The sequence below is a fragment of the Amblyomma americanum genome, chromosome 3 (assembly GCF_052857255.1).
Source record: "Amblyomma americanum isolate KBUSLIRL-KWMA chromosome 3, ASM5285725v1, whole genome shotgun sequence".
NCBI classification, from domain to species: Eukaryota; Metazoa; Arthropoda; class Arachnida; order Ixodida; family Ixodidae; genus Amblyomma; species Amblyomma americanum.
In genome coordinates this window covers 179,944,701-179,959,131 of record NC_135499.1, presented here as the reverse complement: position 1 = coordinate 179,959,131, position 14,431 = coordinate 179,944,701, and the positions used below count along the sequence as shown (strand labels likewise).

Here is a 14,431-nt window from a genome sequence, read left to right as displayed (position 1 = left end):
GAGGTTACTAAACTTTGTTCTGTTTTTTCAGACCTTCTTTCGCCTATGTAAATATCTCATGAAGTGCCTGTTAATGACTCCATTAAGTTCATAGACTTGACCTTGTTTTTAATGATAATCATGTATGCTGGTCTTTTGTACCGCGAAGCAGGAGGCCTTTACTTCTATACAGCTCTTCACATTCTAAGCTAGTGAAACGAGGCATTGCCGCGTCTTGTTCCAGTCTTGTTCTATATGTTTCATTTTTCTGCGATACCAGCGAGCACTTAAGCACTGGTACCCTGAATAAAACCATTCTGTTTGTTCAGCGCTGTGTTTTGTCCCTTCCTTGTTTGGCATCGACATGTTGCGCTGGTTTACAAGAACCATGTCTGACCAACGCGCCCGTCAGTTCATGTTGCACTGGCGGTTTAGCATTGCTAAGCAGGAAATATTGTGCGAAGGCTGTTGCTGTTACTATTGCTGTGAGGAATAATGAAAATGAAAGTGCATGGGCCTGTCCACTGGCTTAAGCTGAGCCACAACCGCTGCCACGTGCTGAATGTAAGAGTCGAAAGATAAGAAAGGAAAGATTACGAAAGGCGCGCGCGCGCTAATATATCCCGGGCCGATCCAGGAGGCAGTGCAATATCGGGCCAACCAGTGCCGGAGTGCTTCAAACATTCCGCCATTGTTCCAAAAATAAATTTAATATCTTGGGTCCAAATGGGACCCGTAGTAGATATTAAATCAGAACCAACCAACAACGACGGCATCGTTTTTTGCAGTATTATATCATTTCCATGTACCTGAAAGTGCGGTTGAGGTGTCCACTGAACCAGATAGCCAGTTACGCGTCTTTCCTCAAAATCAATGGAGACTAAACTTTGCTCAGGTGTTGAGAAAAAGAAAGGCACATTGCCTCAATTTGTAGGCGAAATCCCCCGCGTACTCACAGCGCAATCGAGGTTTGCACTTACTCAGTGAGCCAGTTAAACTTGTACTCAGAAGGTTCATAATGACGGACACCACTTAAACCCGGGGAGCGCGGTTAGAAGTGCTTTCGCGCTATAACTGCTGAAGCCTGCGAACCAAATTTAAGTGTTTTTTGTCCAAAAGTACTGAAACATTGGTGCAAAATAAAACATTCTAAATGCCAGCAAGGTTTAAGTGCTTGATATGTTGTAAAAAAAGAAAGTCAGAAATTGCGGGCGAAATAGTAGCCCCTTTTGCCCTACCAGTTGCCCACTTCATCACTTCTCAATGTTCACCCCGGCGGCACGACCTTCCCCTGCGCTGCTGGTGTCGGCGGGAGCTGTACGTGCCCCTTACAATTTCGGGGATAGAGAAGAAATCGGACTAATCGACGCCATCTCTTCAATAGCGAACATTGCCCTTACTCCACGCCGAATATTGTGACCGCATTTATGTATATATGGATGACTCGATCTCATCTACTAGTTAAGCTTGCGCCTCGGTAACTTCTGTGAAAGCGGCTAATATTCACCAACTACTTTCACATCGGTCATCCTCTACCGGGACGGAATAAGCCGCTCTTTTTGCGGCTATGCCACACATTTGTGCACAAACGCCCCACAAATGGACTGCGTTCTGCGATTCATTATCAGCCCTAGAATGTCTCAATTCTGCATTACTCCATGGTGACCACGAGCAACTAGTAGCGGAGGTAAGACATCTTCAACACCAGGCACAGGAACAGGACCAGTACATCATCTTCCAGTGGATTCCTGGGCACAGTGGCATTGAAGAGAACAACCTAGCTAACGGTGCAGCTCGACCGGCCCACACCGGTGTCAACATTGTCCGGATAGCACTGATAAGAGACCACGCAGCAAGACCTGGGCGACTGCTTGGCCGAAACGGGGCTTTAGCGTCACAGTCTACCCTGGAAACTCGACATGCCGTTCGCACCGCCTTGACCCCTTAATTCAACTCAATCCTCCGTCCAGACTCTCCCGCTGTGATGCTACGCTGTTATGTCGCCTGTGGCTGGGAGGGGCGTTTACAAATGTCTACGCTCACTTAATCGCAATGGCAAACTCTCCTGTGTGGGAGAACTGCGGGTGGGATGAGACAATTGAGCACCTACTTAGTGACACCCTTTGTTTTGAACTTGGGCGTGTCCTCCTGGCTGTAACGCTCCGCCGCTTGTATCCTCGTTCTCTTACAGAAGCCAAGATGCTGGGTCGTTTAACTCAACCATCACCTAAGACAGCTGTGAAGGCGCTTTTAAAATTTTTAACGTAATAAAAGTTGAGCTGAAGGTCCTAACTTTCGACGTGTACCCTGTGTATCGTATTAGCAATGGCCTTTGGATGCACAAAACTTGATCTCCCATTTCTCTCTCCCCTTTCTTTATCTCCCTCTGTTCCGCTTCCCACAAGCAGAGTAGCATACTGGGCGTCACTTAATTAACCTCCCTGCATTTTTGTTCTTCTTTCTCTCTCAATTTCTAGGCCTAAATATCACCGCCTAAATACCGCAGAAAGGGTTTGGTTAAACAATGTGCTTAGTCTACAGCAAATGTGTTATATTAGTATTTGAGGTCAGGTAATGAATGGTTTCTTTATATTTCTCGCTGCAGGCGCACCCGGAACATTTTTTAATAAATTAGACCACATGTCTATTGAAAGTACTTCTACACTTAGGTATACGCTATACCGGGTGTTTTACCTGAGATCTTGCGCAATTTTAGAAATCAGATTTTTTTGTTATAAGAGCGGTGTAGTACATCACAATGAAGATAAGACGTGCTAACAAGCCAGCTGGTCAACTAATAATATATAGTTAGCTTTTGACTATTTCTGTTAAGCTCCTTAATTACTGACAGGCGTGTAGCCTACTGCAAGTAGTATCTATATCAGTGTTTAAAATTTTGAAGACGCCTATACCCTCGGCGCTATGGCCCAAAAAAAAGTGGCTATTTCGACAACTGACGTCCACAGGAAATGTTCCTTTGCCTGCAATCTTCACGAAAACGCAGTATTTTTGGCGATGTAGCCAATCTTTGTTGGCCCACAGTGTCGAGGGTAACCGCGTTTTCGAAATACTTATGGTGGGCTAGACGCCTCTCAGCAATTAAGGAGCTTAACAGTAATACAAAAACTCAACTACTCAATATTATTTAACCAGCTTGCTTTACGCAGGTGGTCTTTGATTCATAGATTAACAGGCTACCCCCTGTATAGCAACTAATTCTAAACGTGATAAGTTAATTCTCATTTTTCTGCGTGCAAGAACGGACGATATTTAGTATTTGTGCAGAGAGGCAATTAAACCTCTCGCCGGAAAGAAGAAAATTGTTTACTTTTTAGATGCGCTGTAATGAGTTAAAGGCCTAACCACACTGTTTTTTTGCAACAGAAAACACAAGTGATATTAGTTCAGCTGCTGACTGGCGATAAAAATATTAACTGCTCTGTACTTAAGCCAACCCCGTACACTGTATTTTATTGGGCACAGTGGCTACTCAATCCTCTCCTATCTCTTGTCCCCTACCCTTGGTTTTGGTTTTTGGGGAAAGGAAACGCCGCAGTATTTGTCTCACATGTCGGCGGACACCTGAACCGCGCAGTGAGGGAAGGGATAAAGAAAGGACTGAGAGAAAACATGAAGAAAGAGGTGCCGTAGTGGAGGGCTCCGGAATAATTTCGACCGCCTGGGGATCTTTAACGTGCGCTGACATCACACAGGCCACGGGCGCCCTCACGTTTCGCCTCCATCGAAACGCAGTCGCCGCGGGCTGGTCCGAACCCGGGTACTCCGGATGAGTAGCCAAGCGCTCTGACCAATGAGCCACCGCGGCGGGTATCTCACCTTCCTCATCTCCCTCGTTTCGGCGGCTATGCTGGGGTCGGACCGCCTCGATGACCACAGCGCCCTTGCACTCCAAGCTAAATAGGTTTCAGGCTCAAATTAAGTTTTTGAACAGCATAACACATGCTGGAAGTCAGGTGTAGTACGATGGAGCAAGATTTCACGTTAAAATTATATCTCCCCAATTCATGCGGCGTTAGGTATTTGTATTCACCCCAGTGCAGATCATCTATCATCTATTGAGTCAGTGCTCTCCTATTCTGTGCGCTCAGAGATCGCGAGTTGCCGCGCAGCACCAAACTACTCCCTTTGCGATCACCCTGGCGCTAAACTTGCCCTTGACGATCTTCATCCATTCGTCGCATTAGCAGCACGATGGCGCGAGTAACCCCTCTGCTCCTCACCACCTGAAAAACAACACTGTGTTCTGTGTCAGATGGCCGAATCATTGCATGATATTTTTTGTGTCTGCCTAGAACACCTTTGAGAACGCAGGAAGTTTGCACTGCCCTCGTTTGTCTCACGAATAGACCCTGGCAAAATACTGCCCATTAGGCATATGGTCGGAGAGCAGGTCTACTCACCATTGCATGAAAGCCTTACTCTGCTCCTTAACAACCACTAACTTGACTAACGCTTTCGAATGCGCTCGGTAACTGACAAACTGTATTACTAATTTACACGTATCCAGTAAGTACATCGCTGCCCATTATGGTCCTTTTAACGCGCTAGTGTTAAGAGGCTCATGTCATCGGAAATCTGTCGGCGTCGTCTTTGGCCGTCAAAAATCAATGAATGATCTCCAGAGACGTAACCTAGGAGGCAAGTAGGCCGCCTAGGTCAACTGGCCTGACGGCGTCGTAACAACCTTACCATATGATTGTGAGAAAACTGCCCGCCGTGGCAGGTTGCGGTTAAATTAATGATTGGTCGCTCAGGAAGAGCAACATGGGTCGCACAATGCCCACCGGTGGCAGCACCTGTCATCCCAGGGCAGTGGCGCATCGCTTAACCGCTGCACCACTGCGCCTGGAGAGGTATGAGGACTCCCAAGGAACTATGAATGTAAACTAGAGAATGACAAATTCTGCGTATATGGGAATTCACTTATTAAGCTATCGTGTCATATCCTCAAGGGGGATCTTAAGTGTGCCTCCAACTTTTTAATGCCATATTTGTATCCATATCTTCGTGAGGAATTAATTACATTAAAAACTAAATAAGGCCGGCTGGAATATCTGACTCAAACAATAACGATTCCCCTGCGAAATCATCAGCGTTATGATTTCGCAGCGCTAAAATCCGCGGAACTCTACCAGAAAGCACATGCACGCCTTACTCGATATGGTTTCGAAGTTTTGTTAAAAGCAAGTATTAGTTTAAAGGAAAGTATCGGCCTTGTTGATTTTGCACTGTTAGACAAATCAGAGGAGCCAACTGAGAAATCTAAAAGTGATGGGCAGTACTTACTCTTTCATGATCTTGGCGTCAGCTTCAATTGGATACTTTATCTGGTATGTGTTGCATGCGCGGAAAGTTATTCTTTCAATGCATATCATAGCTTACTATTACCGTACATTATCTTGCACAAAGTTTTCGAGAAGTTCAAAACTACGACTAAAATGTCAGTCATTTCGTAACAATCAACCTTCTTGTTGTAGTTGCACACGTAACGGCAATGTATGACGGCTGTTATCTCACGGTGACGATGACCCTTTCTTAGCTCAATATATTTTTCTCCTTTCTCAAATTCCCTCTGTAAAGTAGCAGATCAGCGAGAGCTTCTGCAAACAAATCTCTTTAACACTAATTGCACGACGTTTCTTGAATTTGTTCCGGTTTGAAAAAATATCTGGCCACCTCTGCGCGTAACCGATTCTTGCGCCAAAAAGTATGCCATGGATTAACGTTCTTTTGTCATCGTTGCAGGACTCACTGAGATATTAGCCGCTACTCAGTGACAAGCATGTGACAGTAAATGCACTCCCTATGGTCAATGGTGCCTTTACCAGGGAAATGTCGTCACTGCTTGCAGGCAAGTGGTGCACATTAGTGCGGGCAGCTAGTTCACTCGTTCCTCTACTCCGGGGCTAACAGCAGCACATATGACCAACCTAGAACGAAAATTGCGTCCTTTGTTTTATTTTCTCACTTCCACGTGATTGCAGACAGCCTCTGTGAAACATAATCTGAAAGCATTCTCCGACTGATGCGTGGCGCGCAATCAATTTTCTAATCACGAAGGAAAAGTATTTGTAACCTAAGAAACACACGAACTTTTACTTTGAATAAACACCACGTAGCGCACTTTAATAATCATATTCTGTTGCTGTACGAGTGAAATATATAAAAATAGTAAAATGAGACTTATTGCGTTCAGAGACATTCTTGATAAGCTGCTTTCTTATCAGCACACATGCTAGCCGCAATCAAGAATGCGCGGACGTTTAAGCACACCTTGGTTTGGTTTGGTTTATGGGGGTTTAACGTCCAAAAAGACTCAGGCTATGAGAGACGCCGTAGTGAAGGGCTCCAAAAATTTCGACCACCGGGGGTTCTTTAGCGTGCACTGACATCGACAGTACGCGGGCCTCTAGAATTTTGCCTCCATCGAATTTCGACCGCCACGGCCGGGATCGAACCCGCGTCTTTCGTGCCAGCAGCCGAGCGCCATAACCACTCAGCCACCGCGGCGGCTAAAGCACGCCTTGGAGCACAAAGGGTCATTGAATTGCACAGACATGCCCCGGAGAATATTTCTGTGGCACCTGCATTGAAGAAAAGAAGACATATAGACTGCAAATACCGGCTGCGTTTAAAGCGTGAAAGAAAAAAGAAAAAATGAGGATGAACATCTGCCCAAACAAGAGTCAGTGACTTTCTCCTGCCTTGCGAAACGGCGCACGTCCAACAGCTGAGGGGCGAGGGTGGTGCAGTATCGGGAGGCGTCCGCTCTCGCTCTTATGATACAGGTGATTACTATCTTAATTAATTCGCTGTCTTGTGATAGCCCCTCACGCTCACAACGCTTTCAAGCATTTAGGGAATGCGCCTTGGGCCCGGTATAAAAGCGAGTCTCCTCGCTGAGGAGGGTCAGTCTTGTTCTCATCTCGAAAGAGCAACACCACTCCTTCAAACATCCGCCATGTTCTTTAAGGTACAGTGAAAGATCTTTGAATCTATTGCGTCGGCTAGCTTTTCTCCCTAGCTCCCATGGCATATACCCATACGGTATACTCACCCACATTACATACATTTGCAGGTCCTCCTCTGCTGCCTTGTGGCTATTGCTGCCTCCGCTCCGGCTGAGGAATTCGTGAGTTGTAATTTGTGTTTACACCTTCTTCGTCAGCGCGGACAAGGCTCAGTTTGATTTGGAAGCATCGGAAGCGAGTTTTCATAGGCAGTCTCTCCTCGTCATGATCGCTCCAACTGGTTGCTGAATTTATGCACACCCTGCCACTCTTTCTAACAACTATGATGTTTTAAGAGGAAAGAAAATTTGTTCCCCTGCATTTTGATAGCATATCGAAATATCAGTTATGAAAACATCGTCTAGTTTCGTATGTAGCATTGTAGACATTGGTAGCACGCGGGAACAAAAGGTAATTCTTTCTGTTGATTCTGGTGTTAAACTTACACAAAAGCATATTACAAGTTCTTATTGCGTTGTGTACGACATAGTTAAAGCCTCGCTTCATATTGCGCAAGGTATCATGACATGCGCTACATTCTTATGTATTTTTCATCAAGGACCTTAGCTAACATCTCCGTTTACTTAACCTGGCTGCGGGAACTCGAACTACAAAGACTTGGTGCAAGCGTTTTCATGTTTTATAAGTGAGCATGTTTTCCATGGTGCTGCAGGCACTAAAAAGTTTTGAATTAGGAGACAATAGACACTGTGCGCAATTCACGATGAGGGGATAAAGAAAGCAGTGAAGTGCATGCCCTCATCAGGTTTCGCTCCTTACAGCCACCACAGCCATACAGCTTCAGCTACGACACCACTGACGAGTTCGGCACCCGCCTGACCCGCGAGGAGACCGGTGACGCCAACAACTTCAAGGTCGGCTCCTACAGCTACACCGACGCCGCCGGCATTACTCGTACCGTCAAGTACACCGCCGATGCCGAGGGCTTCCACGCCACCGTTGAGACCAACGAGCCCGGAACCAAGACCTCCAACCCAGCCGACGCTCTTTACACTTCAGGCGCCGTCGAGGTTGCCCCAGTCGCTGCCGCCCCAGTCGTGGCCAAGCCCGTTGTTGCCTCCGTGAAGCCAGTCGTCGTCCAGGCTGCTCCAGCTCCAGTCGCCGTGCACGCCGTGCACGCCGTGCACCCAGCTCAGTTCGCCGTGGCTGCTGGCCCCTACACCTATGGCCACCACTTCGGTCCCGTCGCTCTGGTCCACCCAGCCCCCTTCACCATCGGCAAGGCCAAGGCTTAAGCCAAGATTCTTCGCAGACCACAAGGACACAACCAAGACCACTTTACCTTACACGAACACACACACGCTTATACTATCAGGTCGCTGAAGACAGAATCCTCAATTTACAACCGTATTTAGTTGTTGCTCACTACTTTTAACGTTCTGCGAGGAAGTTTATCCGGTGTTATTGTTGAAAAATCAATTTTAAATAAAGACATTTTATTTCAACTGCCACTCTTCGTTTCTCAATTTCGTGATATCCACCGAACATCTTTCGGATGGCAAAATCGAACTACAAGGCTGCCTTTGCGTTCCTTTCTCACCAACTTCCGCTTGTTAACTGCTACTGCCACGTTTTAATGAATTCCACTTGTTTTTGAAGTATGCATGTTTTTGCGCGATCCGAGGAGTTCTTTCTGCTTTGCTTTACGGATTTTATGCGGACTCATGAAAATAAGTCTAAAAATGTTGCAACAAAATACTGCAACGATCTTCCTTTTCATGGAATGGACTGATTGCAAATTGGTAATTAAATCTTTGTAGACACCAATTCGGATGTTAAAGCTTCCTCACACGTGGTCAGCCTGCATTAATTCAAGCTTTTTTTACGAAACTTCACCAAGACCCACTGATGTGAATGAATACAAATATTAACATAGACACTTTTCACGTAGTCCTCACCCCAGTCACGTTTCAGGGATGCCCTGAAAAGTGCTCCTTCACTTTCCTCCGTAACCGCGTGGACGATAACGCCTAAGGCCCCCAAGTTTCTCAGCCTCACGACGCACTCATGAGAGTGTCACTGGCTGGAGAAAGTCTGTAGAACAAAGTGTACGAAAGCACCGTGTGTGATACATGTAGTCACACAAAACAAAAAAAAACGTGAAGATATTATTCTTACAACTTTTGTATCCGACGATTTATACCACTTGCCGCGCATATATTAACGACTGTTTTTTCTGGTGCTGCATAACAGTAGATTTCTTGAATCTGTGGTCGGCATTGAAGCGTGGTTGCGCAAGCAGAGCATATCAACATATGGAGCAAAACCTCACTTCCTAAAACTATTATAGGAAGGAACTGAACTTAGCGTTGCATTCGAAAATCTCCAGAACGAACGTTCAGCTTCTGACGCGCGCTGCGTGTCACTAACCCACGACATCTCTGTGCGCATCTGAAAGCAGAACAAACTTTTCCCTTCTGCTTTTTCAATAGTCAGCGGCTCTTGCAAGGCATCGGAGTTACATGCCTAGTCTCTGCTCTCGCGTCTTGGAGGCCACTCATCTTTACAGCACGTGGCTCATTATTCTGTGCACAACCTGCGCACCATGTCAATGTGCGCGCCCTTTGGTTTTTCTTTTATTATTCTCGGTTTTATGTTTATGGAAAATTTATTTATTTATTTATTTATTTATTTATTTATTTACACAAAATACCCCTAAAGGCCCTCAATTTGAGGGTATTGCATAGGGGGGGAGGCGCTAAAGGCAAGTAATCAAAAGAAAGAAATAAATAAGCAAAAAATTCAAGAAGCCACAGACAAAAAGAAACAGATAAAAGCATATCGATCCTTGGAATAAAAATACAAAACCTACATAATTAAACATTGAAGCAAAAATGGCAAGAAACAGAAACATTAACAGAGCAGCAGATAGTAAAGTTAATACAAGTTATACAATGTCTATACACAACGGCATGAAAATAAAACAGCGAGAATCATCAATAACAGAAATAAAAGACGAAAACCTAATGCACTGGTAAGTTAACAATCTACGAAAAGATGTTACGCAGAAGTAGTGGCAGATATTTATAAAATTTCTCTGGATCAGTGATGGTAGTAACATCTGAAGGGAGAGCGTTCCAGTTGGTTATAGTGCGTGGAATGAATGAATGTGCATAGTCAGATGTACGGCATGACAATCGCTTAACTTTAAACGAATGGTCGCGGCGGTCAAAAATGGAAGAAGGCAAAGAAAAAAAGTCATTATGAAGCGTTCAGTGATGATAAAGTTAATGAAATAGTGATAAGCGTGCAACTTTACGATGGAGATAGAGATCTTGCAGATCAGCGCGTTTCTTCAAGGCTGTGATGCTGGTATGACGTGAATAATCAGAGTAGATGAAACGAGCTGCGCGATTCTCCAATGATTCGATGTTATTTATTAAATATGCTTGATGAGGGTCCCAAATAGCCGAAGCATATTTTAGGTCGAATAAGAGTGGTCTAAGCACGTAATCGGAGGTGAGAGGGAGCATGCTTTAACCTAATTCTATGCTTCAGCTTTTCTAAAGATAAGTGCGCTGTCAGTCAAAGACAAGCAATCGTTCCTGCAGAGGTCAGGAGCTTATAAAATAATTTTGCCATCTACGCAGATGGTGGCAGGATTACTTTGGAGAAGGAATGAAATATAAATGTATAATTGATTATTAATGATAATAAAAACCCTGTGAAAGTAATTATATTACACTACTAATTACTGCTCACTAAAATTACTGAGGTTACATTACAGTTACTTCTTAAAAGTAGTGCAATTAGTTTTGAATCACTTTCTATTTTTCACGAATACAAACAACCAAGACAAACAGACTTAATGAAGTAGCAAATTCTCTCTCTAGACACAACGCACGCACACACTCTTTCTTCCAGCCAAATTCCACCCTGGAAAGCTATCCCCGCATCTTTCTTCTTTCCTAAAGCACGGAACATCAAAAAGGTAAGACAACAAAACGCGACAAAGCAATAAAAACAGAAGCATGATCGAGCACTCGTAATTTTAACTTCGCTCAAGACAAACGAACGGCGAACCCGGCATCTTGCTGCGCCCAACTGTCTCTGCCGTTTGAAGCTAGCAACCAGGTTATTTCTTACTTTATTGCTCCAAGGAATCAACGCTGGAATCTTCCCACTATGCGCATTTCATTTTGTTTCCCCGCGCCCCGTGGCTACCAGCGTAACCTGGCAGCGCTGTCAATTCGGCTGACGTAACTATGGGGAGTGCGTCCGCGCGCGCTCTTGACTCGTTTTGAAATTCCACGTGCGCCATTTGCCCCTTCGATGCCACAAGCACCGCCTTACATTTTGCTCCTTGGGTGTGCTTGCTGCACATGAACTCCTGAATCTCGCCGGCAACAGAGAACACCGGCGCTCTCGGATTCTCAGTCTCATTCAATATGATTGTACATACTACTGGGGTCAAAAGTTTCCGGGACGCGAATTCTAGGAAAAACGTTTATTGTAACTCCACCTCTCTACGCAGTCGCCTGATATTGTATGAAGGTATTAAAGGCCTAAATTTTCTTTCCTCTCTTCATAATATCAGGCGACTGGGTAGCGAGGTGTAGTTGTAATAAACGTTTCTCCTATAACTCGTGTCCCGCAAACTTTTGACCTCAGTAGCACTTGCCGTTTCCTTACTAGCCCACATTTGCTGAGCGTCGTTTCTGCTTTAGAGGCGCCTACGAGGCATACAGGAGGCTAAAGCTTTGCCGACACTAAACTAAATGACGCATTTTAATGAAAGTAAATTTGAAAGTAATTTATAACTTTTTTGTTAAATTACTACTCCTACGGCATCCAATTAATTAAGTTTCTAACTTCCAAAGGCAGGAAAGTATAATCACGTTAAAAACTACCGCAGAAAATAATTAAAGTACAAAAATTTATTTACAGTAATTTATTTGCTGCCAGGTCTGACTTCTGGTATACTCGAGAAAAACGTTTACTCTTAAAATATAGGCTAAAATGCCAAGACCCCTTCGCTTCGTCAAGCAGCGCTTCTTTTGTTTCAATGCCTGCCAGATCGCTTACTTTGCAATGGTGGCCGCTAGATTCGTGTGTTCTTTCACTCGCCCACTGCTTCCATCACAGCCCGAACTTCTAGCATCGCTGGTGATTTGCCGTTGCTTCCCTATTATAGTGCTTCACAAATCTACGGCCCTGAAGAAAAAGAAACATTATATTTTTCGCTGATTTCACATGGTATACTAGGCTAGTTATAGAATAATAGAGAGAGACGGGCTAGTTGGTGACTATTAGTAGAGTGCATCTTGAAACCGCGCAAAAAAGGACAAGGGACGAGGAAGAAACCAACAGGACAGAGCGCGGAACTTCAACTGGTTTATTACAACAGTGCGTCACATTTATGCAATCATCGTAATCACGTGGTAACATGACGAACGATCATCACGTAACACTTGTGCGCGGGCGTGTACGAGACGTCATGCAATCTAGATATGAATACTCTTTACCGGACAGGTTAACCGAGGTTTTGCTGACACACGAGCCGGATTCCTTCTTGATACACTAGGCCTCATATACTTCTCTGCTTAGTTTCGACCCGAACTTTTTGAGGATAGTGGTATCGCGGAGCCGAGGCGTGCAACCACGGCAGTGGGGACAATGGTCGGCCACATGCCCTCTCCCCACCAATGCGTTATAGGCCTCTTTCCTCCTCTCATTAATTGTGCCAACCAGGCACGAAGGCTAGTGGATGAAAGAGACGAAACATTGAGGTTGTAGACAAGGGCTTGATTTGCCGAAACCAAGTGATCTGGCTGGCGTTTAGGTGCATTAGGCGCGGGGTTCAAGAACTAACAACACGGTAGAGACAACGTACAGTCGTAGTCCGCACAGATTGTAAACACATAAAGAACTAAACACATAAAGAACTAAACACTAATCACGGGAATATGCATGCAAGACAATACCTGGTTTCCCGCCCTAGGCAACACGTAAATGGCAAAAGAATGCTCCCCAGTGTGCCGTTCGAGCGCTCTTGTCAGGTGTGTGGACGACTGTACCCAAACGAGGACGCGTTATCACTTTCCCTTTCTCTATGAGACACGCGAGCAGGGTCGTTATCGCGTTAGTGAATCGCTCTTGGCTTGCTGCCCCAGCCCTCTTTGAAAACGGCATAAATATTGCGACGCTCTTCGGAAGTTTATGGTCGCAGCAACAATAGATTGCAGAAAAAGCCCCAATTCAAATGACGTCTTCCGACTTGGCACGGATCGACAAATGTTTGCCGACCTTGCGGTATATATTTAGGTTCCGAACTAGGCGAAGAAAGAATAACAGTTGGTGGAAATTTATTTTGCATCCATCGCGAAATAACCCATCACATGCTGTTTTGGAACAACTGACTCAACTGAAGGTATATCGCAACAAAAAAAATGTATATGGACTAACCAGGAAGCGAGCAAAGAAACCAAGGGATCTTTGCTCGCTGTCAATACTCTGTGCATTTAAAATGAAATATGAAGAAAACCAGCAGTTACTTAAAACGAGGTAAGCAATGTTGATAGCTGATATATAATTTTTAATTTGTTTGTTGATGAATGGAAAATTAGCACGTGAAGGAGTCCGAGGAGCCGCTCGTTATTTTCCAGCCACATCGAGTAGTGTCAAGGTGTTCTTGCTCCAGTTAATGCGAAGGCATTACTTGGCTATGTCGGCGAGGTCATGTCCGCAAAATGTGTCGGCAGCCGTTGCGTTGGTCTCAGAACAGTTAGGATCAAACGAATGATTGTAATCGATAGAGGATGATGTAAAGGTTATGTGCGGCAAAATGTAGTGCCGATAAGATGTCTAGTTAATTAATTAGAGCGGCGACCCCATGCCGCCGGAGGGAAACGAAGCCGTGACCTCCACGCGTAGCGTGCGGTGGTCTACCAACTGAGCTGCGACAGCTGTCTAATCATTAACTTTCGAGAGTATTTATGTTTCGTGTAATGTAACCCTTTGAGTATTCACCAGTGTCACCCTCGACCACAGCGTCGGACGTAAGAACGTCCTGTCATACCGCAAATGCCACCTAGAACGAGATCCAACGGTGAGGGAGCCATCTTTGCGAGACCCCATTTGCGTTTTCCGTGGCATCAAGACGGCCAGAACCAAGGCCCTGCTCTTGAAAAAAATATATTTATTTTAGTGGTCACAATTTTGAAATCTTCACGGGACATGTTTTTTTTCTTTTTATAGGGTTTCAACGTCCCAAAGCGACTCGGGCTATGAGAGACGCCGTAGTTAAGGACACCGGAAACTTCGACCACCTGGGGTTCTTTAACGTGCACTGACACCGCACGATACACGTGGCCTCTAGAATTTCGCCTTCATCGAAATGCCACGTCCACGACTGGGATCGTGGTCCGCGTCTTTTGGGTCAGCAGCCGAGCGTCATAACC

The 14,431-nt window shown here is 45.1% G+C and overlaps 1 pseudogene; it reads left to right on the top strand.

Annotated features, from left to right (window-relative positions):
* Nucleotides 1–6,961: 6,961 nt before the first annotated feature.
* LOC144124287 (cuticle protein 16.8 pseudogene) lies at nt 6,962–8,324 on the top strand (annotated as a pseudogene).
* Nucleotides 8,325–14,431: the final 6,107 nt, after the last annotated feature.